The following is a 25,614-nucleotide window of genomic DNA, read 5'->3' as shown; positions in this document are numbered from 1 at the left end:
AGTGTCTTCTGTGTTGCCCAGGCTGGTCTCGAACTCCTGGCCTCAAGGGATCCTCTCGCCTCAGCCTCCCAAAGTGCTGGGATTACAGGCAGCATCCCGGTATTTTAAGAACTTGCAGTCTTAAGCAGAGATACCCAGATGGATGTAAGCCCTGAGCCGGGCATGTACATAAAGCAATAAAGGGCTAAGACTGAAAGCCGTAGGTTAGTGTATTTGTGTGGAGATGAGGAAGAAGAAAGAACAGCCGTAAGAGTTCCAAATATTTCACACTGGGCTGCTTAGGAGCCAGGGTGCGACCCTAGTTCAGTTGGTGGGGTGGATTTTGCTGCCTTCTTCAAAAGAGTTTTAAAAATATAGATTGATTGTGTTTTAGAGACAGGATCTCGCTCTGTCACCCAGGCTGAGTGCAGTGTCACGACCACAGCCCACTGCAGCCTGAACTCCTGGGCACATGCGATCCGTCTTCCTCAGCCTCCCAAGTAACTGGGACCACAGGTGTGTGCCACCACTTCCAGCTAATTTTTAAAATTTTTTGTAGGGATGAGGTCTCACTATGTTGCTTAGGCTGGTCTCAAACTTCTGGGCTCAAGCGATCTTCCTGCTTCCCCATCTGGAAGTACTGGGATTACAAGGGTGAGCCACCTTGCCTGGCCACGTACTTATCCAAAAAAAAAAAAAAATGCAAAAGCCAGAGTAGAACAGCCTGGATTGTTAGCCTGGGGTCTCCTTGCTTTGCATCCAGAGACCCCCTGGGGAGGGGAGGAGTCAGCCACAGGGTTCCTCCAGCAGGGAGGGGCCAAAGCATCACAAGGGGAAAAGTGCCATCTGTCATCTGTGAAGGAGCACTGCAGTTCACGTCGGAAGTCCTGCTCTTCTCCTCACTCTGTGACCTTGAGAAACTGCAGGGCCTGGCTTTAAATTTCAGAGCGTCCTCAGGCTTTGCCTGTGTTCACGCCGTGTCTGCCCCGACTGCCTGTCGTGTGCCTCGGTCAGACTGGTGTATTCTTCTTCCCCCAGACGTCACTGGTTCTTCCGCTTTGCTGGTAGCATGGCTTTTGCTCAGAATGCCCTTCTTTCTCCCTCTGTGCCTTTAAATCCTAGCCATCCTGAAGGTGAACTCAGATTTCTTCCATGGGGCTTTTGCAAGTCTTTCCAGCTGGGAACTTCCCTCACCCTCTCCGAAACCCTCCCTGGGACTCCACAGATCCTTCTTTTAGGAGCATTATCTGGTGCTTCGAGGTATATTCTGGTTTTTTCATACATCGTAGATATTTTGGGGACCATGTGATATTCTGATCCATGTATATAATGTGTGATGATTAAGTCAGGGCACTTGGGATGGGCATCCCTCAACATTTTTCTTTCTGTTGGGAGCATAGAATATTCTAGTCATGCGTACCTTTACTATATGTCCCTCACTAGGCGTTAAACTCTATGTGTGGACACTACATTCGATTCATCATCATGCAGTGTGCCTGACACTATGCTTTAGCCATACTGAGTGATGAGCAGACCTCTTATTGATTGAAAAGGAATTTCCTTATTTTTTATAGCTCAACTTAAATATAATTTTTCCCAGGCTGGGCACAGTGGCTCATGCCTGTCATCCCAGCACTTTGGGAGGCTGAGACGGGCAGATCACTTGAGGCCAGGAGTTCGAGATCAACCTGGTCAACACAGCAAAACCCCATCTCAACTAAAAATACAAAAATTAGCTGGGCATGGTGGTGTGTGCCTGTAGTCCCAGCTACTGAGGAGGCTGAAGCATGAGAATTGCGTGAATCCAGGAGGCAGAGGTTGCAGTGAGCCGAGATTGCGCCACTGCACTCCAGCCCAACTCTGTCTCAAAAAATATATATGTATATTTTATATAATATATATTTATATATTTTATATTTTTATGTTTATATTTTATATATTTACTTATAATACATTTTTATATTTATTATGTACATATACATATATATATATATATAATATCTCCCAGTAAGTCTCCATGAATTCCCCCCACTATCCCAAGGTAGGGGTGACGTGCCCTCTCGGTGCTTCTAGAACATGCACTCTTCCTACCACAGTGCCTGTCCTACTTATTCCAACGCCTTGTCACTTGCTTTCTCACCCACTAGATGACAAGCGCCATGAGGAGACAGTGCGTCTGTGAGGCCTCCAGTGCGTGCGTTGCACATGGGCAAACTGTAGGAACTGAGTGGCTATCTGATGAACAGATAGATAAAGAAATGAATCCATGTGTAGATGCATGGAAGCAGGGAGATGCATGGAAGCAGGGAAGGGGAGAGGCGCTACAGATGACCTTTAAGATTGCCTTAAGCTCTAATATTTTATGATTATAGAGCTTTGAACTCTTTCTTGGGGGAGAGTGGTCCAAGGTATTTGGAAAACAATACAGTGATCATTGTAGAGTCAGGTGGTCATTTCCTTCCAATGGACATTGTTTGCTTCCAGAGGGGGCGGGGCCTGCTCCTCCCATTCTATGGGGAATTGCGTGTTCCCTGGGCTGAGCGTGGCCCAGAACTTGGCAAGATCTCTGGGGCTTTCATTTTTGTCACCCAGCCCCGGTAGGAGGGTGGATGGGTGGGAGGGGAACTGTTTTGGGAAAGAGTGCTGGGGAGTGTTTGTGTGTGTGATGAGTCAGGGCCCGGAGCTGGGAGCCTTCCTCTCTGCTGGCTCTCTGTGGGGGTAGTTCTCACCAGTCACCGGGAGGGTAGAGGATCACCAACTGTCTTCGGAAAGTTTGGAAAGTTTTCTTAGTCATTACGCCAAGTCAGCTGGAGCTTTATGTAACGGGGACAAGCAGAGGTATGATGGCATTGGAACGGCTGCTCCTCTTTTCGGCAGCAGCTCTCACCCGTCCCCTCCTAACTGCCAGGGCAGTGACCGGCCCTACATGTAGGATGTGGCATCTGGGGGCTAAGGGTCCCTGCTGTAGATGTCTGATTCCCGCTAGGAAAGAACTTGGGTTGTCTTAGAGAAGCCCTCGGGAAGGGCTCAGTGCATCTCGGAGGTGCTCCATCCTCCTTTTGTTATCCCACATCACGCTGGGGGTAAGAATCAAGCCAGGCTCCCCAGCACTCAGGACTGTGGTGCCTGAGCCGGAGCCGCAGAAGACCTGCTTCCCTGGCTACAGTCCCTGCTCCGGTGCTGCTGGCCGAGGCAGCCCATCTCTGCTCTCTTATCTCCTCGCTCTCCAGGCACCGGGAGATGCATCACTGGGTTTCCTGTCTCTGACATTGAAGCCAATTTGCCTATCACAATTTGAGTTCTGTCAATGACAGCTCCAGATAGGGCCCGAAATGATATGCGTGTGTGGACACGCGTTCGTTCGCGTGTTTAAACGGAAAGAGATACAAAGAGAAGGAAGGATGGGAGAGGAGAGGTTTCGGGTCTGGGAGGAGTGAGGATGATGGTGACTCACCTGGCTGAGGGGACGAGGGGCACTGAGAAGCAGCAGCAATGCCCAGAGGTCTGCGGAGAGTTGCAGGGCCTTCCACAGGCCTCTTCCAGGCAGCTGAAGGCATCTTAGAGAAGCTGGGGCTTGTCCTCCTTTGTTACTTGCGGGGAGGAAAGTACCCCAGGTCTGAGAACTGCTGGGGCCGGAAGCTTTGGAAAAGATGAGAAGGAGCGTTGTTTTGGTTGGGAAGCAGAGCGCTGAGGAGTAGCATGGCCGCAGCATCACGCCGGGTGACTTCTCAGAGCAAGAAAGAACGGCTGCAGTTGAGAAATTAAGGTAAGAAATGAGGATACATTTCCTGACAGTGAGGAGGGCTGGCCTGACCCAGTGGCCCCAAAAGAGAGTTTCAAAATCAGGCCTCTAGTCATCGAGCATAGACTGAACAGCAGGAGGGAGAGCTTAACAAGGAGAGGCTGGCAGGGCAGGACTAGCTGGTGGTTCTGGGACCTTCCAGCCCCACGTTACAGCTCTGGTCCTTCCTCAATGCCAGGAAGTTGTGCAGGCACCAGAGGCCTCCCGGAGGCCAGAGGGAGAAACCAGAAGGGAGGACTGCAGAGGGGGCTTGAGATGGAGTGGGACCAGAGCAAGGGGAGCAGGGGCACGAGGATGTTTGGGAGAGAGGCCAGAGAGTTTCATACCCGGGCTGGTTTCAGATCCATCCCCGGATGGGTGGGGACAAGGGTGGTGGGAGAGGTGAAGAAAGCAAGACGAAACTTAGCATCTTCCCCTGCTTAGGAGCCTGGGGGCAGGGCGGTGCACAACAGGACCTTCTGGGTGCCGTCGAACTGAGAGGCCAAGCTGAGTGGAGGCTGGAGCTGTCTGTGAACCCAGTAAGGAGGAAGGAAGGAGAGAGGGCTGGGAAGGAGGGAGAAAGTTCCCCAGCGCACCACCAGGTGACAGGCAGGGACAGCGTGGAGACAGCTGGAGGCTGCAGGCCTGGGCAAAGGCAGGGTTAAGCTTTGTCTGAAATGAGATCTTTATTTAGACAGTTGCCTTCTGCCTCTGGGCTGGTGTTAAGACCATGGCAGGCTCTATTCCCATCTTCACAGGCTGAGCCCCACGTCCCTGGAATTTCATGACCTCCCACACCTTCTTGCCTATTCCCATAGGGTTGGGACACTTTTTGTTGTTTCCAGTAGATTATGTAGGACTTGGGGGAAGTCTAAAGCAAGCCCTAACCCAATGGCACTTAGTGCCTATCTTTGATCTGTGTCCACCTTGCCCTGTTCTTTGCTTGGATCTGTTTGTGTGACTGATGACTCAAGCAAGGCCCTCCTTCCTCAGTCTACAGCTGTTCCTGCCTCTTCCTGGTCCCTAGAATCCACAGATCCGGCCATGGTGTCTCAACTGCATTGCTGGGTTTCCTTACTGGTCAGCTTCTAAGAGTAGAGAAGGCACCAGAGCAGAGAAGTTATGCCCGAAGCCATCAGAACCGCACTGCCCAGGCTGAATGCAGGATTCGCACCTGCCAGCGGTAGCCCTGAGCAAGTCACAGAATGCTAGGGAAGGCTGGGAAGAGCATTTGCCTTGAAGACGAGCTGTGAGGACTGGAAGCCAGCATGCATGGAACGTCATCTTTGCTTGTAGCTTCAATGTGGGAAGCTCTCGGGCAGTGTGCTCTCCCATATGTAATCATACTTGCCCCAAACACAGACAACGCATTCCAGCGATGCTAGCCGCCTCCCTCCTGTACCAAGAACAGCCCATGCTCAGCCCCAGTTTTATGCACATAAACGTCCTCCCACCTCCGGTACAGCTACTCACACTCCCCCACCTTGAGGCCGCACTAAAGTGCCGCCTCCTTCCCAAAGCCTTCCCTGATCATCCCAACCCACACAGATCTCTTCCTGCTTTGCCTCATTGTGCTCCAGCCAGTGCCTTGAAATGTAACATTTCCATCATAGAATTATCCCATTTGGGAGCTGGAGGAGTCCTTAGAAATGGCCCCAGTCGGTTGCTCTTAACCAGAAGGGTTAATAAGCAGGAGGTACATCCCCATGACATCCCGGTGGCACCTACCGCTCGCCTCGCCGGTTGGCCATCACAGTCCTACTAAACTTGCTGCTGCCTCAGATTCCTCCTCAGCACAGTGCTCCAGGCATCAGTACCCATCAATCAGATGCGCCACTGCCATCCACAATCCAGGCCATGAGAAGTTGTCTATAACTTGGTGTAGCTGGAGCTTTTGGAAGTACAGGGACCTGCTTCAGGCCAGAGGCCTGGGGATAGAACTCTGGTCTTACCTCTATGCAGGGCTCCTCAGACTATGCCAGGGGCCTCTTTAATAGTTTTTTGACTGTTCTCTGCCTGTGAGTCTTGCCTTCCCAACCAGTGAATTTGAGCTGTGATATTTGTGGGGATGTCCTCCCCAGCGCTGAGCACGAGACAGGACATGTCACGTGCTCACTGGCTGATGTATTGACTGCTTGGAGCTTTCCCCCAGCTCCTCGAACTTGTGTTCAGAGCTCAGTCAAAAGGGCAGGGGGAATTGGGGTGGCGTGGAGACTCAGTCTCTCTGCCGATAGATAAGTCTGCCAGGACTTCCCCGGTACCTCCTCTCTGCCCACAGCAGCCACAGGTATTCTGAACATGCTGAAAGACAAGACAGGGTCTGGACATCAGGAGCCCAGAAAGATCATCTTCGTCCTGCAGCTCGGTGGCTCGGCCTCGGGAGGCCGTCTTGCAGGGCCTCACTGATCATCATTCAGAGGGAGCTGCATGGGGAAGGAGAGGGAGATGGTGCAGTTGGATGCCCGCCTCTCTTGGGCACTGATGGGCTGCGTGAGGGTCTCTTGAAGGGTGGTCCCCCCTTGAGTGGGAGCAGATGGACTGGAGGGGCATGGCTCACGTACAGGTTGGTGGAGGAGCTTCCCCCAACCTGGGCCCTGGAGGACACAGTTCCCAAATGGAGTCTTTTCTTCCTATGCTGTTGAAAGGCGGCACTACCATCTGCTCAGGTCCATGCGCTGGAAACTTTAGGGTCCTCCAGTGGCCCCAGGCCTGTCCCTTCCTTCCTCTAGCCCTCGGCAGGTTCTCCTGCTCTCTTCTCGCCAATGTGTGGCCTCCTGGTCCTGCTGCAGACCCAGCCCTCCTTCCCCCCGGTCTCATCTGCAGGTCTGCAGTGCCCCTGGCTGAGCTTTCTAGACATGTCACAACGTTGCCAGATTTTTCTTTCTGAAACTTAGATTTTATGATGTCATTCCCTGCTTGAAAATCGTGGTCACCGCACTGTCTTCAGGAGAAGGTGAAACCCCCCAGCCCAGGCCTTCTCAGCCTCTGTGCTCTCTGCATTCTGGGGGGGCTCTGCTCTGCTGTGGGGGCTGCCCTGTGCGTGGTGGGTGCTTAGCAGCACCCTGGCCCTACCCACCAGGGGCGGGGAGCAGCCTCCCTCCCACTCCTGCAAGTTGTGACAACCAAACATGTCTCCAGCCATTGCCAAATGACCTCTGAGGGGTAAAATCGGTTGAGAATCACTGTGGTAGCCTATAAAATAGGATAATAATAACTAATGACAATGCTTACTTACTCAGCTCTGTGCTAACAGCTTTCCATGAGGTCTCTCATTTAATCTTCAAAATATCTCTATAGGGAAGGCCCTATTAGTATCTCCATCTTACAGATGCTCAGAAGGCAGAAGGAGTCCAGATCTTTCAAGATAAAAAGACTTTTTCCTTCCATGTGGGGTAAGAAGAGAGGTAGATAATTCAAAATCACTTCTCCTTCAGGCAAGAGCCACAGAACCGGAGGCAAGTCAGGCAGGCTTGAGCTCCAGTCTGTCTGCTGGCAAGATCTGATTTCTCCCCACGAGCCCCTGTCCACGCTTCCCAATCCCACACCTTCATGCAGGCAGTTCCCTGCCTGAGAAGTTCCTCTTTGGCCTGGGGAGATCTGTTCATTATTCAGGGCCCAGGCAAAAGCCCCTGTCCTGTTCTCTGTGAAGGCCCCCAGGCCCCAGGAGGAAGAGAGAATTATCCCTTCTGCGTGGCTCATGACCACACGCACCCTAGGTGGCGAGTCCTGCAATGGCTAATTGTGCAGGCATCTTCTTCTGTGCCAGCCTATCTTGGGGCAGGGGTCTGGGGGTGGGGACTCCGGCTGGTCCTCCTTCATAATGACGACATGGAGTGCCTTGCACAGAGCGCTGGACCCCCAGATGTGTGTGGAGTGGAATGCAGTGGGGCAGTAGGCGGGTAGTGGCTCCTTCCAGGACGTGATGCTGAGCCCACTGGACACCAGGAACCACAGGGCCTCCCGGCAGGCAAGGGAGACCGAGGGACCCTCCTCTGGGCTGACGCAGACCCTCAGCAGAAGACATGGCTTAAGGAGCAACACGTGGCTGGGTTTTGGCCGCCTTGGCTGGGGCCTCTGAGCCATGCCTAAACTGCAGACTTGAGGGATGATGCAGCTCAGAGCTTGCTTTGGTGTCTGGAGTAACGAAGGCTCGTGTTCTCTCTCACGTAGGCTTCTAAGAGTGTGTGCATGCAGGCACGTGCTGCTGTGCGTGAGTGCACAGCATGTGTGCTGTGTGGAAAGAGAGGCTGTGGGTGCCCTTTCCCAGGCGTGCCGCATCACTGAGGCACTGGTCATAGGCAGCATTTGCGCATTTCTGCTCTTGACACTGGGTTGCATACACAGTCCTGTCACACAGAGTCAAGGTCCAGGAACCCACCAGCGTTCTAGAGCCTTGAAGAGTGCTGTCCGCTCCCTGCCTGCCCCACGTTGCACCTAGGCAGATGGCAATCTGAGCTCTGCTCCCCACCTGCCCCACACTGCACCTAGGCAGATGGCAATCCGAGCTCGCTCTCCTTTCTCCCTCTCTCCCGGCTAGAGGAACGGAGCTCACACAGCATTGACCCCTGCCTGGCCTCTCTAAGCAGTTGCCAGACCCCCTGTAGCTGGATGACCACTGGACTGGGGAGGGGGTCTCGGCCAATGGTGGTGGGCAGGTGGGATCAGCTGAATGAGTCCCAGGAGAAGCCAAGTGCAGAAGCTGGCACTTCGTGTTTCCTATTGCCAACCAGCAGAGAAAGGCCTTCTTGAGAAGAAGTCATAATTTTTGGAAGAGTGGCTGAACAGAGAAGAAACAAGGCACAGGGGCTGGGGCCATTCCCCAAGATAGGCCCAGACTGTGCCTGTGGCCATGTGCCTCATGAGAGTGTGCCCACCTGGGTCGTGTGAGGCAGGGGCTGGGGTGGGGAGGCAGTTATACTTGTGAAGTATGCATAGTGGGTAGCTGTACACCAACCCACGTGAAGAGAGTGTAGGCCGGAGTTTCCAGGGACGTTTCTGGCCTCACTCCTGCTTGCACGTATGCATGGTACGCGTGTGTACATGCCAGAATAAGAGCATGTGCACCCTGTCTGTGTCAGTGTGTCCCTGCTGTACACACATACACCCCACGTGCCTTCATCTCTGCACTTTCAGGGGTACCCACCTCTGGGCCCAAGCTCTAAATTAGCAGACACACACACACGGCATTCATGGTCTCCAGACTCCTCTACATTTGAAAACAGACAAGGGGGAAAAAAGGGCCAAGAGACAAGATGAGCTAAAAATAGCCAAATATAAGCTCTTCAGATCAGAAAGCTCGGTGTTTTAGTGAGTCACCAGTTTTCCAGACTGAGCATGCACGCACGCACACACACATGCAAACACAAACACCGACATCCCGCCAGGTCACGCCTGCATTGCCGAAGATGCCCTGGGTCCCACACACCCTGTGCTCTGTTCTCACAAGGTAAAATCACCCTCCAAAAGTGGTGATTCTCTGGTCTCTGCTGAATGCTCTCTTGTTGAGCTTGGAAGGCACGAACTATTCCCCAGCTCCCTGCAAACACCTATGCACTTTCATCTCCGCCTTCTCAGCCTCTTCTGATTTGTCTGTGTTTCCTAACCCCAGCCCCACTCCACTTTGTAATGGTTGGCAGAAGAGAATGGTCTTTCTGTCCTACTAAGGGTTATGCTGCGCTTTTCAGGGGGCCCTGACGCTGGAGAGGTCAGACAGCTCTCTGCACAGCATCTCCGGAGCTGGCCTTTGTGCTTAGGGAGAGGAGACAGCTCCGGACGCCATGCAAGATTTATGAATGTGTTTTGTTAATTGCATTAGTGGCTCTGTGGGAGGATGGTGTGTGCTTTGGCCTTAAACAAGGTGAGCTCAAAAGCGGCAATGGGAGAGGGGACAGGACCAAGGCTGTGTGTATGAGCACCCTGCCATCCTGGGCTGCATGGACCCCCTTGCCCTCTGTTCCCCACGCTCTTGCTGAAGCCAGGGCTCTGTCCCTGCCCGCCTGAGCTCCTGAGCTCTTGTCTACCTTGCTGCTCAGGCCGGCCTTCCCCTCCTTGGCTCCTTGGGTTGAGAGAGGCCAGACTTGCAGTCATCTTCGATAACTCTACTTCTCTTTTTCTTTCTCTCTTCCCCTTTCTCCCTCATTCTTATCTTTCCTCTTTCTCTTTCCCTTTAAATCCTTCCCTCCGTCTTCACCCACCTTCACCTCTGTCTTTGTGAAATCTAAATCTGCTTTACTCTAAGCGTTTCAATAATTCAGGCTCCACAGGCCCTCAGGTGCCCCCAGCCCTGCTCCTATACTCCCGTGGTTTCCCAACAGATCTGCCTGCTGCGGCTGTGCTCCGCTGGCCTCTGGGGCTCCCGCTCCCTGGGAGTCAGCTGGGCATCATGTTCCTGCACCTTTTCAGAAGATGACAAAGTGCAGGCTTGCAAGGGTGAATGTGGCCGCTAGAGAGGATTCACCTAAAATTCGAAGCCAATCCGAGGGAGGAGCTCAACAAGCCCTGGGTCTAGGCCCATGCAGTGTGTCCGAAGTTCTGATGAGCTCTTCCGGAAGGTGGGCCCTAGGCCACGATGCCCATCTCACTCGGGGTTGCCCTCCTGCATGGCAACCCTGGCATCTTACTTCCTCTTCCTCAGCCCCTTGGTGCCCTGTCTGGGCTGGGCCTCGACCACGGACATGGTTGGGGGCATGGGCTCTGCACCCGGGCTGCTCCAGGTAGAGTCCAGCTCACACTCTCTGGCTACAGGAGTTCATGCCTCTGTGCCTTCATCTCTTCAACTGTCAAAGGGAATAATAATAATACCTACGTCATGGGGTCCTTTGACATCTACAGAGCTTAAAACAGTGTCTGACAAGCACTTCATAAACGTTAGATATTGGTACGTGACCCAAGTCAGCCTGCCCAACCTTTCTCTGTCTCCTTTTCCCCTCAGAAACACAGGGATGAGAAACTCTACTTCCTTCCTAAGGGAGTTTCTGGGGGATCAGAGCTGAGAGGCAGGCCCCAGCCCTACCTTCCCTGCCCCGTCTCACCTACTCTTTGCCCATGGGGGCACTTGTCTCTGGCCCCACCTTCTGTCCCCCCCACTGCCTGTGAGTCCTCTTCGGAGCTCTGGCCCAGCCTGAGCTGGACATGGGTGGAGAGGAGACTATTTTTAGTCCCAGACAGAAGCAGCAGCTGCACAACTGCCTCTCCGAGCTTGCCTGTCCACGGGAGGTTCAGCTAACGGGGGTGAGGCTGGTGGGGGAGGGCAGGAAGGCTGGCCCAGCCAGGGGCCCTGAGAACCCCAGCTTCCTCTCACCCCTCCCAGGAAAGGAGCCCTTTCTGTCCCAGGACGAGTTGCCCTCCCCTCCGGCCCCTAGCGTCTTAATCCCCAGTGATTTAGCAGCTAAGCTGTGGAGGCTGCAAAGTGGGGCAGGAGGGGAGGATCAAAGGGAATCCACAGAGAGGGGAGGAACCAGAGCCCGGCCTAAGGCTGGTCCGCCTGGTCCTTGCCACACTGGGAACTCTTCTCTTCTTGTCCCTGAGAACTCAGACTCCCAGGCTGCAGGCTCTGAGACAGTGAATTTTTAGTCTTGTTCTGTTTTCAGGCATTCACGTCACAAGGCAAGCTGAGCACATCCACCTGTGCTTTCTGGGAGCTCTGCGTCTGCACAGAAAGCAATGGGCTTCCCAAAGGTGCTGGGCAGTCGTGGGGTTCGATACAAACTGCATTTGATTGGGAGTAGGGGTTTGGCTGGACTGCCTTGATTTTCCCAGGGTGATCAGTCTTTAACACGAAATGAAAAAAGGTCCTGAATGTCAACACTGATTTACAAAGTCATTCTTGGCCGGGCGCGGTGGCTCACGCCTGTAACCCCAGCACTTTGGGAGGCCGAGGCGGGCGGATCACGAGGTCAGGAGATCGAGACCATCCTGGCTAACACGGTGAAACCCCGTCTCTACTAAAAATACAAAAAACTAGCCGGGCGCGCAGGCGGGCGCCTGTAGTCCCAGTACTCGGGAGGCTGAGGCAGGAGAATGGCGTGAACCCGGTAGGTGGAGTTTGCAGTGAGCCGAGATCGCGCCACTGCACTCCAGCCTGGGCGACAGAGCGAGACTCCGTCTCAATAAACAAACAAACAGAGTCATTCTTGCAATTCTTGCATCAGGGTTTCCTTAACGATGGCAATTCTCACGACTGCTGGAGACCAGGCAGGAGTGGGCATGGAAAGAGAAGTGCTGTGCAGACTAACAAATTAATCACGTGTGTTCGCACCTGTGATTACGCGCAGGCTGATCCAGGATCTAAGGATACCTTAGGTGAAGAGATAGACTAGACCCCTATCCTTGAGGAACTTACATTCTAGAGCATAGAAGCCCTTTCATGTTGCAAAATATATGCTCTTAAATCTAGGAAACAATCCAATGCTTTCATGTCTCTGAATGCTGCTACGGTGCCTAGCAGCTCGTTCCTAAAATCTGATTTCTCCCCAGCCTAGATTCTTGTTGCTTTAAGGAAATGATTCTCAATCTCTTCCATGGTGTACGTCTCTTTGTAAATCAATTAAAGCTGTGAACCCTTTTTCAGAAAAATGTTCAGAACACGGAAACATTCACAAACCTGCCTGCCGTTTGAGGGACTGTGAGCTCCAGGAGGCTCACACAGGGACTGTGGCTTTAGAAGTCCTGTCTTAAGTGTGGGAGGCAGCTGCCGCCTGTGCTGACGGCTCGGTCACCGCGTTTCCCAGCAAGAGCTTTGCAGCTGAATGTCAATCCCAGTGCTCCACCACTGTGGATCAGAGGAAGCCGGCCACTGTTGAAAATTTGAACTAAAAAAAATGTTTTAATTCTACCAAACTGTAGACAAACCCATTTGCAAAACTCCTAGCAAGTTATCATCTTCGTGTGGTCCCAGATGAGCTCTGACCTTGGCCAAGTCCCTTCCTTGCTTTGGGTCTCAGCTTTCCGGTTTGTGAAATAAGGGGGCGGAGGGAGCAGCGCCGAGGCCCCTTCCAGCTCCGCAGTGCCTCGAATTCTAAGTTGCTGGTGCGTCTTTCACTGAGGGGAAACGGGGAGAAAGTGCAACCTCAGGTGCTGGCCTTTCCTGGGAAGAGCTCCCAGCCGCCTTCTGCCGGTCCCACGCCTCCGCCCAGCGCCCACCGAGCGCCTCCCCTCTGCGGCGCAGGAGGCCGGCCTGGCTCCAGGATTAAGCGGAGGTTGCCGCGGCGCTGGCCGGTTACGGCTTCATAAATCTCAGTTCCACGGGGGAGGGCCCGGCACGGCCCAGCACCCAGACGCTGAGGAGAAGTGGGGCTTTTCCGTGCGAGAGTGTGGGTGTGCCAGGCACACGTCTGGGAAGGGGTGCTGAGGGCCACCCTGCTCGGAGGAGACCCGCCCCTGCACCGCCCCTCCTCCCGCTCCCCCTCCCCGGCCCTCCGGTTGGGAGAGTGGAGAAGAGTGGAGAAGGCGAACCGTCTGCAGCGAGGCGGGGGTGGGGGGTTGGGGGGCGCGGGGAGAACGGGGTTCAGGCCAGTGTCGCTCTCAAGGGGCAGCCCTGGTGTCACCCCCACCCCCTCCCACGCTGAAGCCTTCCGGCCGAGCTGTGGCATCCACGCAAACGGGTGGGCCCAGGATTGGGTTTTCGGCTTGGCGGTGGGGGTGGGGGCGGGGGTGCGGGGCTGGAGACTGCAGGCTCGGAAGGATCAGATCTGTTCACTCCGAGTCCCTCCTGGGAAATCCATGCCACCTTTTCCTTCCTCTTTCCCAGGGCCGCCTCGGCACCTCCAGGCCAGAATTTAAATGTTATTAGCGGCAACTGATCTGCTCGGGACTGAGGTTTCGGGTCCTCTGCGGAATTGGGAGGAGCGTGGATGGTGAAGGAGCTGCTGCACTGTGGCACAGGCTTGGCCGGGGCTGCCTGGCTCTGAGCAGGCTCGTGGGACGGCCCTGTAAGAACCCCACTGCAAGAAGGGCACAGAAGCACCTGAGTTGGCGTCTCAGCAGGGACCCCCCCAGGAAATGCCCTTCTACAGCTGGTACTCAAGCTCTTTACACACTTAGCCATCGCTCTACACAGTCCACGCTTGTGCACCCACACCCACAAGCTTATGCTCACGTGCACTTTTTTTTTTTTTTTTTTTGAGACGGAGTTTCGCTCTTGTCGCCCAGGCTGGAGTGCAATGGCGCCGTCTCAGCTCACTGCAACCTCCGCCTCCTGGGTTCAAGAGATTCTCCTCCCTCAGCCTCTGGAGTAACTGGGATTACAGGCGCGCGCCACCACGCCTGGCTAATTTTTGTATTTTTAGTAGAGATGGAGGTTTGCCACGTTGGCCAGGCTGGTCTCAAACTCCTGACCTCAAGTGACCCGCCCGCCTTGGCTTCCCAAAGTGCTGGGGTTACAGGCATGAGCCACCGAGCCCAGCCTCACAGGCGGATTCTTGAATCCGTGTGTATAATGCTTCTCTTACAGTCATCCAGCAAACATGTACAGACCCTGCTCACGTTTCCACATAACCATCCTCGTCTTCCTTTTCTATCCTTCGGGTCCGCGCATTTGCCATCCATACACGTTACTGGATATAGTTAGCTGGAACATATGAAATGCCCTTTCCTAGCACACCCATATAAACACACACAATGGAGCTACGTATGTACAGGCCTAAAAACAGAATACACATCCTACATGACATGTACACATGTGCACACAGAAACAACAGCCTTCATGCCGTCTGCACATGCGGGCCATGCCCAGGTCCCAGGCACACAGGCCAGGTGACAGTCCACTTCATCACTCAATTGCCTGCTCTCTTTTCCTCACTCCTTCCTCAAGCAGCTGTCCGTGGGGGAGAACCTCTGCCCTAGCCATCGCCGTGTCTCTTCATTCTGAGTTGAGCATGATGTAGGGAAGGATGGTGATACCAGGCCTCTGGGAGCCTGGGCTTCATAACACGCTATTTTGCTCATTTATTTTTGTATACCTTCACATGCCTTGTGAGGCCTTCCAGAAATAGATGTTCAAATCCTACCTCAGTTTCCTCATCCATAAAATGGATTAAAATACTATCTGCCTTATCTCCATTATGGCAGTGTTGTGGGAATACAATTCAACATCTAAGAAAGCAGACTGCAAAGTGTAATACGCATGATGCTATAGGCTATCAGGGTGTGTCAAGAGCTGGCAAAGTCGGGGCAGCATTTTCCTGCTGTGAATCAGGCCTGTGCCAGTCGGTCTTGCTGAGGCCCTAACCCAGGGCTTCATGAATCGCAGTAGAAGTCTCACCCGCTCCTTTCCTCCGCCAGTGTCACCCTCATCCTCACTTTTGTCTGTCCCAGACATATGGCTACAGAGCCGACGGCTTGGGGAGGGCTAAGAGGGCCTTGGCACTGAGCGGGGCATCTGCCCTGGGCACGTGGGCACACAGAGGCTTGGCTCCCAGGCTTTTCTGAGGGCTTGCACCTGGGAAAGCTCCTCTCTGCTCTTGGGCACTGGGGCTGTGCCAAGCAGCTGAGTCCAAACAAGAGGCCCTGTGGTGTGGTGAGTTTCCCCGACCAGCCGGGGCTGCTTCCGGCACCTGTGTTACCCTGGGTAGGCATAGGGCTGTCAGAGGAAACCCCCAGTAGCACCTACACATCTATGATGGGCAGAGGGAGACCACATTTTTATCCAGTCCAGAGACCTCAATGCTTCAAGCCATGGTGGCTGGTATGGGTTAGGGTAGCCCTGGAGGAGGGGAGGCAGGAAGCTGGGGCCAATGCCAGCATCAGAGGGAGGCCAGCAGTTGGCACAGCGCTGGCTTATGTCCAGCAGGAGCATGTGAGAGGTGAAGGCACCATTCTGCAGGAGGGCTGGCTGGCCTTGGGGCTTAGAACAGGCTCCAATTCAGTGCAGAGCCTTTATTCCTTTAGCTCAGCACGAACAAACCCAGGGTGGTGCTTATCTCCCTCAGTTTTATTCCTCCCCGGAGTGGTATTCAGAGAAGAAATTCCACTGGGACACCTGGTACTTGGTACTGCAGATGAGCATTTCTGGACATGCTAGGTGGAGGGGAGAGGCTGAGGCTGGGGTCCCAGGACCCTGGGTTCCCGCAAAACCTCAGGGCTCCGTGAAGTGAACGTAGGAACAAGCATGGATGGGTGGAAGAGCGCCCTGCCAGGCCCTGCTCTCTGCAGAGGTGACTCTGGGTGACCCCCTCCCTCCTCCAGCTCTGCAGCAGCTCCCGGTTTCCAGCAGGGCTGGCCAGGAAGCCGTGGCCAAGAGGGAGCTGGGGAGACAGGGCCCAGAAGTCAGAGCAGTCAGGGGTGGAGCGTGCAAACTCTGCAAAGCTCTAGCCTGGCTCCACCCCTTGCCTGCCTGAAGCTCAAAAGGATGACATCACCCAGACTGAGGGCTCCAGCCTAGATGGGCTTCATTAGCAGGGAAAGCCGGCACCTGCAGGGCTCAAGGACTTCCCGGGTTTGCGGGAGGCGGTCCTCTGCTCCTCTTGTGAATCCGGTTCAGCTTTAGGGGTCTCTGCTCTGAGTCTTGGAGACAGCACGTGGCTATTCGGGCTTCCAAGTCTGGGGCTATGTTTCTTCTACCAGAGACCAATCTCTCGGGCACCAGCATAAGCACTCTTTCCTTCCACCCTGCCAAACGCTGCTTTTCCTTGCCAGCACCGGCTGCAGCTCCATGTTTCTGAGGCTCCGTGGAGAAGGATTAGATCACTGATTCTAACCAGGCAGAGTCAGCCCACAGCAAACCTAATGTCCCCCTCCCTGTGGGCTCACGTACCCTCCCCACCCCCCCAAACCCTACTGGGTGCTTGTGTTGCCTGCTTGCAAAGCATATGCTTGGCTGCTTGCTTGGTGTCTGCTGTTTATCTGTCTCTTCCTACTGAACTTCTGTTTCTTCTTGGCCCATCTGGCTCCTGTGGTGCCCGTCTTTTGCTCGGATTGCGCCTGCAATCGACACTGTCCTCCCCACCCGCTTCCCCTCTACCCTCTTCCCTCCCAGGGCTTGCCTCTTGTGCACTTTGGGCCACTGGCAGGCACCCCTGACCTTGGGTGTGGGACCAGCGAGGACTGCCCCAGGCACAGTGGGGAGCCTGATGTCGGGGTGTCCCTGTAGTGTTCTGACGATGTCCTTTGTGGAGGGGCTTGAGGGGGTGTGGAGGGCAGTGTGGGAGTTGCCTTTGGACTGGGGCGAAGGCTAGGTCCTGGTGGAACCCTCCCTCTCCCTGGGCCTTCTGAGCTTCTTGGGGTGGGGGCACCACTCACACCAGACTATTGTGGAGTGATGGGAAAATGGCCTGTGGGTAGCAGCTGGAGAGAATGAGGTCAAGGAAGCCCCAAGGCTCCTCTGACCCAAAAACCAGGGTCCACTCAGATCCTTTCCGCTCAGAGGAGGTTATGGCAGTCTGGTGGCTTGGGTGGCGGCAAAGGGGCTGCAGATGCTCACATCCAGGCAGCCAGGGGTGGAGAGGGCTCTGGGCGTGGCAGCTGTGCCAGCAGTGCTGCCGGGGATCTGTCCCCACCCCGCCTCGTCCCAGCCTCTTGGCGCTAGTTCCCATGCAGCCCAGACGTTTCTCCCCCTCTCGCCCCTCCCACAGCGTGCACACCCCTGCACATGCTCCCACCAGAGGAAGAGCTAAGCACACTGCAGCGGTTCACACTCACCCCTCCAACGCAGCCCGCTTCCTTCCGGGCGTGATGTGGCAGCTCATGGCTTCCCTGGGATTCACGAGGCCCTGGGAGGCAGACGGAGCAGGTGGGCGGAGCCTGGAGGAGGATGGAGGAGAAGAACCGGAGCCCCCACGGGGCAGGGCCGCCATTCGTCTGCCTCTCTGGACCAGGGTTGCTCCTCCAGGCTAAGGCCGGCTGCCGAGGAGGCTGTGCTCGGCCTGGAGTCAACAAGGATGCACGTGCTGGGGGCCATCAGCTGCTGCTCCCATACAAGCATCTGCTCCCACCAAACCCACAGGGCTTGGCTGCCAGGCCTTGCTGTGTGCCCACTCTGTGGCTCTGTTCTTTGTGTCTGTTGTTCCATCTGCCTGCTCCACCGGCTGCCTGGCTCAGCTCCTCTCGGCCTCTTTATTTCTCTCGGAATCTTCTTCCTGCTCCTCATTTCTCCCCATCCTTCTCCCTGTCTCTGTGCAACCACATTCATGCCCTGGTCTCCGAGACCTTCTTTCCTCCTCTGCCTTTATCAGTTATGCCTCCGTGTGCTTCTCTGCGTCTCCCCCATGTTCATTCTCCTGCTCTCTCTCTTGCTGCCTCTCATGCATATTCAGCAGCTCCTTGAAAACCCACCTAGCTTATTCTGCGTGTTAAATGCCTAGATCTGCTTCAGGCATGAGACTTCTTAGCCTCTAGCTCTAGGACGCCACCTCAGATCACAGTCTGTACTAATTGTGTAGAGGATGTTGGTGAGCCCACCTACCTTCCACCCAAGCATGGCTCACTCTACAAGTTCTCCTCTTCTGACCTGAAACAAGGGAGCCCCAAGGTGTGTCAGGCCCACAGCAAAAGCCATGGTGCACAGGAGAACGAGGACAAGGACGAGCACAAGGACGTCTCCCCTTAAAGAAACCCGAGGGCTTCAGTCCTGGAAACAAACGTAGGATCCAAAGTGTCTTCATCCTTTGGGGCTTTTACAGTCCTTTTTCATCCGCTCTATTATCCCCTTACAACTCCGTGGGAGGGGTATCAATGAAGCAGCTGTGGAGTTCAGACTAGAGGGCACTCCTCCAGTGCGGCCCAGCATTTGAGGAACAGAGCTGGCATCAGAAACTTGGCTTCTGAATTTTCAGCCCTTGTCTGTGGCAGGTGAATGAACAGAAAGAATCTGGAAAAATGCAGAAAGTGGCAACTGAGGGACAAGAGGACTGAGAAGCAGAGCAGAACCTGGGCTCAGCCCCCAGGGGAGGGTACAGAGATGAGGGAGATGGGGGAAGGCAGGAGAGGGCATGAGTGGCAGGCATCCGGCACCTTCTACCACCTGTTTCCACCAGCCTTTAGGAAGAGAGGACTGGGGTGCTTGCCCTCACAGGTGACCCACATGTCACATCACTCCCCGAGCCCCTGTGGCTTCTCCGTCTCCTTTCTCTGCCCTGTTATCTGGCCTCATGGTTTCTTCTCTGCTCCCATCTTCTCTCTCCTTCCCACCTGCAGATCACCTGCCTGCCTTTCCCCCTCATCCTGGGGGCCCAGCCCTTTCCTCTGCCCCAGTCCCCTCCCGTCTTTCTCATCCACCGACCTCTCTATGCTCCCCACCGTCCTCCTCCTAAGCCCCACCTGGCATTTGTCTTCTCACTGCCAAACGAGCCAGCGTGGGCTCGAGGTAGCCAGGAGCAGGGTGGTCGCAGTTCTCCTCCACAGCTCCTGACCCTGGCCTGAGCCCCCAGGGAGCTCCCACACACCTCCTCCTTATGAACACTGGGGACGCTGGAGGCTCAGCCCCCGCCCCACGCGTACCTGGGGCAGGCTTGCTTTCCAGCCCTTGCAGACTCACGAGGGGCCTCATTCTGGGACACGTTGGCAGCTGTGGGGTCGACACACCTCTTCTTCTGCAGGGAGGGCTCCCGACACTTCCGTCCTCTACCTGCACAGCCGGCCTCCATTAAACAGACTCCACAGCCGGCCTCCATTAAACACATGCCTCAGCCGGCCTGGAGACTCCATTTCTATCTCCCTGGCGTGGCTTTTCCTCCACCACCAGCTGCTTCCTAGTTTTTACTTGAGGCTCCTGGGACATTGTCCTAATTTTTTCTTCATTTTTCTTTGTATTTGTCTAGGAAAAAAAAAATCAACCCTAAGAAACCCTTGAAACCACACTATGTGTTTTAAACCGTTGATCCCCCCACAGAGGACTCTAACGTTGGCCTGGGCCACTTTGCCTGGTCCCCAGGTCGGGAGTGAGCAGCAGGTGCCCTTGGCTCTCTTTTATCTCTTTTATGCCCCTTCTTCTGTGGAACCCCCTCTTGTTGTGTCTGGAGCTCTGGGCTCTGTGCAGTATAAGGAGTCCAGGAGAGAGCTTGAGATGTGAGCTTCCCAGAACACCAGGTGCAGGGGATGTGACACGTTAGGGGAGGAGAGAACTCAGTGGGGAGAAGCAGTTTCTCCCTCTAATTTCATATAGAAGCCGAAAGAGCTCGGTTAAGTCCCAGCTTAGTTCAGCTGGGTCCAGCTGTGAGGCTTTGGGCCCCTCACTAAATCTCCCTGAGCTTCAGGTTCTTATCTGTAAAGAAGGAGCAATAATAACCCTGTCCCGCAGGATGGTTGAGAAGATTAAATGAGAAACTATAGGTGCAAGCCCTTCGTAAATTATAAAGAGCTCTAGAGAAGTTATTATTTATGGAGCAGATGTGGAGTATTTAGGCGTCAAGACTAAAGGAAGAGAGGATATGGCAAGCAGCATTTACTCGCTAAGAGGTTTAGGAGGGAATTCTGAGAAAGAACTCAGGAGCGTGAAGACTGCTCGAAGCCCAGGGGACTCAGGAGAGGGGAAGGCACAGCTCCACTGCCCCACGCCCTCTATCTGCTACGAGTGCCATCGTTTGCTTGTACAGACACTGCTGGCATGTTACAGCCCTTGCATTGAGACTCTTGCGTTGGGGTATGGAAATGCAGGAGCCAGGTTGGCACATCCAGGTGCAAAGCTGAGGTCCCCACAGGAGAGAGCATGGGTGGTGAGTTTGTGAAGTGGAGTGCTGATGTCTGGAGCAGCTTGACTTCCTCCCTGGATGAGAAGACAGAAGACAGGCTTAACACTCAAAGACAGACACCAAAAACATGATGTCAGTATAAAATTAACAACTGAAGTAGGTAAAAGAAACTTTAAAACATTAAAAGGCATTAAAAAAATCCTTTATCTTCCCCCCCTGCATGAGGGCAGTGGGCTGCCTTTAAAGCTCCCATCTGTGCTGGATCCTTGTGGAATTGTTAAGTTCCTCTTGGACAAGGACCTTGTCATTTTGGATTACATTTCTGCGCAGTGCCTTGCAGACATATCCACTTAATAGATATTACTTGACCGAGTGATTGGAAAATAGCAGAACAAAGAGAGAGAGAAATGAGAGGTGAGCTGTTTTTATGTAAGCCATTGTGTAGGAGACTTGAGCATTCCAGCTTCGGTGCTGATTGAGGCACAATTTAAATCTGACTTCTTGCCTGAAAAGAAAAGAAGTCATAACACCAACAAACCAACTGCCTTGTACTCTTTCTATTTTGGCAGGGTCTGGATAGGATAGAAACATTGGGCTGTTGGGGTTGGAAGGCATGTCAGTAGGGGCAGGGAGGTGTGGAATACATTTAAGGAAGTTCCAGAGCTCAGAGAAGCAATTTAGAGAATCTGAGTGGACTAGTTGGCCCAATTACTACAGAAGAGGAAACTGAGGCCCAAAAAGGCAAACTGTCTTATTCCAACCCACCTTGCTTGTTGGTGGCAGAAATGGGAACAGAACATAAGTCTTCTGACTCCTAATCCTGAGCCCTTCCAATGACTGCAAACTACCTCCCAAGAATTGGTCTCAAAGAGGAACATAGCACCCAAACCAGGCTGAGCCTGAGGTCTACTTCTGGCCTGGAGAGGAAAAGTCAGACGGAGACGGAGAGCCCATCCCACAGAATGATAATAGCCTCTTGGGGTGTGTGCTTCCCCAACCCCACCTTCCCCATGATCCTGGCAAGGGCTGTGGATGTCTGAGCTTCTCCTGGGGAATTGGAGATCAGAGAGGAAAGTTTGGAGAGGGTTCACCCTGCAATGGGGCCAGGCCTGGGACCGAGACCCCATCTGCAGGCTTTCCTGATGACCCCTCCTTGGCACTCAGCATTGATGGGAATCCCACTGTCTCCTTTCCTGCCTGCCCCTTGGAGAAAGAGATGGGCTGAGAGCCTTGTTCTGGCTTCTGGCTCTGACTCCTGCTCTCCTGCTTGGACTGAGCCAAGAGGGTGAGAAGAATGGGAAAAGAGAAATAAAATTAGCTGCAGGATGAAAGATGCCCATCTGCTGTGTGGGTGAGGGAGCCCTGAGGAGGAAGGTGGACTACTTGGACAGCCAGCTAAGAGACTGAATTGGGGATTCCTGACTTTAACAGACCGTAAGGAGCAGACAGTGTCGGGGAGGTCAGAGGATAGAATAGAAATGATAGAGATGTTGGAGCCAGTTAAGTTTGGGCTTAAGTGCTTTGTGGCCTGATTCAAGTTACCTAACCTCTCTGAACTCAGTTTCTTATACCATAACATGGGGCAAAAATACTATCAACCCAATAGAGCTATTTTGAAGGCTACACAGATAAATGCACTAGAATTTCTGGAACACAGCAGGTGCTTCTAAGTGCTAGTTCCCATTCTTTCCATTATTCCAGCTGGGTCCAGTCACCCCCGTTTGCCCTCCAAGCTTCTGAGAGCAGAGCTGACCAAGCAGGCTCCAGGAGATGCTTCCCTGCCTGTTTTGGCAGCAGAGGGTCCACTGTGTTCAGTGTGTTCTTTGAGGGGCCTCTTCCTTATGGGAGCTTCTTGGGAGTCACCACCAGGCACAGAGAGCTCTGGGTTGCAGATGAGATCCTTCTGTTATCTTCATATGTTTCTAAAGCAGCTATGCAGAGTGATCACCACAGTAGATGTGGGGTTCTAAAGAAAGGCAGCTGCTTGAAGGACAGGTGTGGCAGGAAGTGTGGCTAGGGAGGGGCCCCACACTGAGGGGCTTGCTCTAGACTTGAGAGGCTAATAGGCCACATCTACAGAGCCGTGGGCCCTTCTGCTGTCTCTGGCACATCAGGAAGAGATGGGATTTGCAGGCAGACAGGTGCAAGTTCAAATCTCAGCTTCATCACTTTCTGCTGCATGTCTCTGGGCAAGGGGTTTGACCTTGAAGCCTCCATTTCCTCATCTGTGAAAAGAGGACAATACTTCACTCAGGTACTTAATCTCACTTTGAAGATGACGTTGAGATAGGTACAATGTTTAATCTCCACTCAATAAATGGTCCCACGGACAGTGCTTCCAAGGACAGTCCTTTCAGATGGCCATAGTGCTAAACAGGACCTACAACCAGATGGGCGGTCTTGAGCTGAAGGCAAGACCTTAGCTGCTTCATTCACCTCTGACTTCATCTGTCTTTTAGCTTTGTTTAAATTAGGCCCGGGAGTCATTCCCTCCCAATCTCTCCCCCTTAGGAACCCTCCCATTCGTGCCCAGTCTCTCACCTTTTTACGCAGCCTGTCAGCCTGAGGAAAAATCCAGTTAGTTACCACATCTAGAAGTGACCAAGTGTCACCTGGCTGCTGGCTTACCTGGGATGTAACCAGTACTTCTCCTTTCTAGGATGGCTCTTGGGCAAGTAGCTGAGGCTCACAGGCAGAGGTCTTTGGGAGAGGCATGGCCATCTCTGTGTTCTGAGCTGCTTCTCCAGCAGCCAGGCCCTCTGTTAGGGAGCTGGCCCAGACCCCCTCCCTGGTCTCTCAGACCCCCCAGGGTGCCTGCTCAGTGTGGGGCGCATGACCCACCTTTTGCCCTTTGTGCTCCTTTGTCCACTCACCACAGACCCTTTCACACCTCAGTTAGCCACTTAGGGAGACAAAGCGCTAGTGCGAGCAGGGGAAGCTGTCCAGACCGAGATGAATGGCTCCGAAGCCTGCCGTTGCCATGGCAGCCAGCTGGGAACACCGTTTCCAGGGCCCAAGGCGCTCAGACATGCATGGGGGGTGCTGCCCTGCTGGGTTGCTGCCCACTCTCCGGCCCCCACCCTGCATTCTCAGCTTCCTTAGCAACAGCTGTTGCTGTTGTCACCACCGCTGCAGCTTCGGCCCTGGCCCGGGGCAGTGTGAGGGAAGCCAGGATGGGGGGCTGGTGTAGGAGTGTGTGGGAGGGCGGAGCCTAGGTATGAAGTTGGAGAGGAAAAGGAAAGACTTGGCAATTTTCCCCATGATACTAGTGATAAGATTATAAGGATGTTTCCTAATTATACAGAAAAGAGGCTCATAAACTTAGGCTCCAACGGACCCCTTTGTGATCTGGTGATCACCTCAACTTGTAAGAGCATGCCTGTGTCCCTGGGTATATGTGAATTTTTCTGAAACAATGGTTTATAGTTTTTATCAGATTTTTCAAAGATGACTAAGATCCCCAATAGGTAAGAACCTTAATTAGAGACATTTTGCTTTTTAGAATCAGAATGATCTCAGGGACTGGTTGGCCAGGTCGATTTGAGAGATATGCTTACAAAGAGGAATGAATACGACACAGGGCGGGGAGTGGGGCAGGTGGCGTACTTCCCTGTGCCTGCCCCAACCAAGAGTCCCCAGGATCTAGCATCTGCCTTGCTATGGACCTCTAGGACTACGGGACGGGGAATCTTCCTCCTAACACGGTCCATCCTTCGCAGCCCCTGTCCTCTTGCAGCTTTGTCCTGGGGGCCGAGTGTGCTATTAGCTTGTGCTCCCTCCATGCTGGGCCAGAGCTCAGTGTTTTATATACTCTGTTCTCACGATCCCATCTAACCCCCACACGGCACTGTGGGGAGGGTGGTCTCACCCCTGCCATTGAAAAGATGAGAGTATTGGAATGATAAGAAAACTTCCGTGACTTGTCCAAGTTCGTGCCGTTAGAAGTTGGAGAAGCCCCAGGTAGCTTAGAGGAGTGGTGGAGAGTCCGGCCCTGGGCCAGAGTCAGATGAGAGCTGCAGCCCTTATGAGCTAGGGGACCCTGGCCTCTACTTTCAAAGCTGCAAGTTAAGGATCCTGATAATTCCCGCCACAGAGGACAGTGGTGGGAGTTAAATGAGTTGAAACTGTCTGCGAAGTTCATAGGACAGTATCTACCACTAAATAAAAAGTGGAATTAGAACAGCATTCAGCCATGAGTCTGCCTAATTCTAAAGCTCATACAGAGAGGACTTTTGTTGGGGAGGGCTTCTGACCCTAATGCCAGAGCTGGGTTATGGCATAATAGTCACACATTGCCACTTACTAATTGAGTGTGGGTGGGCTACGTGCATGTTTCAGGCCTCAGCTTTCTTATCTCTAGGGAACACCATGTTCTATAGAGGATGATTGTATAGTGAGCACTATTGATTACGTAAAGATCAAATGAAACAACATCGGGAAAGTTCTTGGTAAACTGTGCCATATACTACAGCAATGCACTCAGTACCCTGGCACTGAGGCCCGGCTCGTGCCCCACGGGGCTGTGTGCCCTTCCCTTGGCTGGCAGCTCAGGGCAGGGAGCCCAGTGTGATACCCGCTGAGGAGGGAGATGGCATAATGCCCTTGGGTGCCCATGTGCCCGGGTCAGCAGCCAAGAGCAGGATGCTTAGGAATTCCACCGAGGCAGCTGGGCCCCGGCTTCATTGGCAGGGGCAGAAGGGAGGCAGGTGTGAGGGAGGCCACAGGGGGGGCTCGAGGAAAAGAGGCTGGGTGGGCCATGGAACACTTTCCAAGGGGCGTCACAGAGCCACGCCAAGTGTGTGTCACCCTTCTCTATGAGGATGTGTGATTAGTGGAAATGAGAACAAGCTTTATTAGTCACTGCTGAGGAGAAACACCACGAAGAATTATCCAACCTGCTAATGGAAGGGTGCACAGGCCTCTGTAGGCTGCTGGAAGGGAGGAGTTTCATGTCCTCTTTTCTTTTTGCCCCCAGAAGACTCATGTGGCTGAGAGCAGATGGTGAGGGGGAAGAGGGTGGGTCCTCATCCTTGAGTCATTTGCTGCCGGGGTACCTTTTTGGGGCTCTGGGAAGAACAGCAAGCATGTTGGACGGATAGGCAGCCTGTTTGCAGGGGGGCGAGGGTCGGCCCGAGGAGGCGCCGCTGGGAATGACTCGTGCCCAGTCAGAAGCTGTAATTGGAGGTGATTAATCTGTGGAGGACAGCGTGGGGAGTCAGCGCTGACTCAGGA

The 25,614-nt window shown here is 53.8% G+C and overlaps 2 long non-coding RNA genes across 2 annotated transcripts in view; one reads left to right on the top strand and one right to left on the bottom strand.

The window, feature by feature from the left end:
• Positions 1-2,655: 2,655 nt before the first annotated feature.
• On the bottom strand, positions 2,656-18,545 carry LOC117975081 (uncharacterized). Its single transcript, XR_004665334.4, has 4 exons — positions 17,396-18,545; positions 5,489-12,799; positions 3,434-3,726; positions 2,656-2,792 (listed from the first exon to the last, which is right to left on the bottom strand). It is a non-coding gene; the product is annotated as an uncharacterized LOC117975081 (long non-coding RNA).
• LOC117975082 (uncharacterized) overlaps positions 3,644-25,614 on the top strand; it is a 44,145-nt gene continuing 22,174 nt past the window's right edge. Inside the window, exon 1 of the long non-coding RNA XR_010113411.1 lies at positions 3,644-3,745. This is a non-coding gene — a long non-coding RNA (uncharacterized LOC117975082). The remainder of the gene's footprint in view (positions 3,746-25,614) is intronic.

This window comes from Pan paniscus, chromosome 9, assembly GCF_029289425.2.
Source record: "Pan paniscus chromosome 9, NHGRI_mPanPan1-v2.0_pri, whole genome shotgun sequence".
NCBI classification, from domain to species: domain Eukaryota; kingdom Metazoa; phylum Chordata; class Mammalia; order Primates; family Hominidae; genus Pan; species Pan paniscus.
Note: the sequence above shows the minus strand (reverse complement) of the source record. Positions and strands in the feature narration are given on the sequence as shown.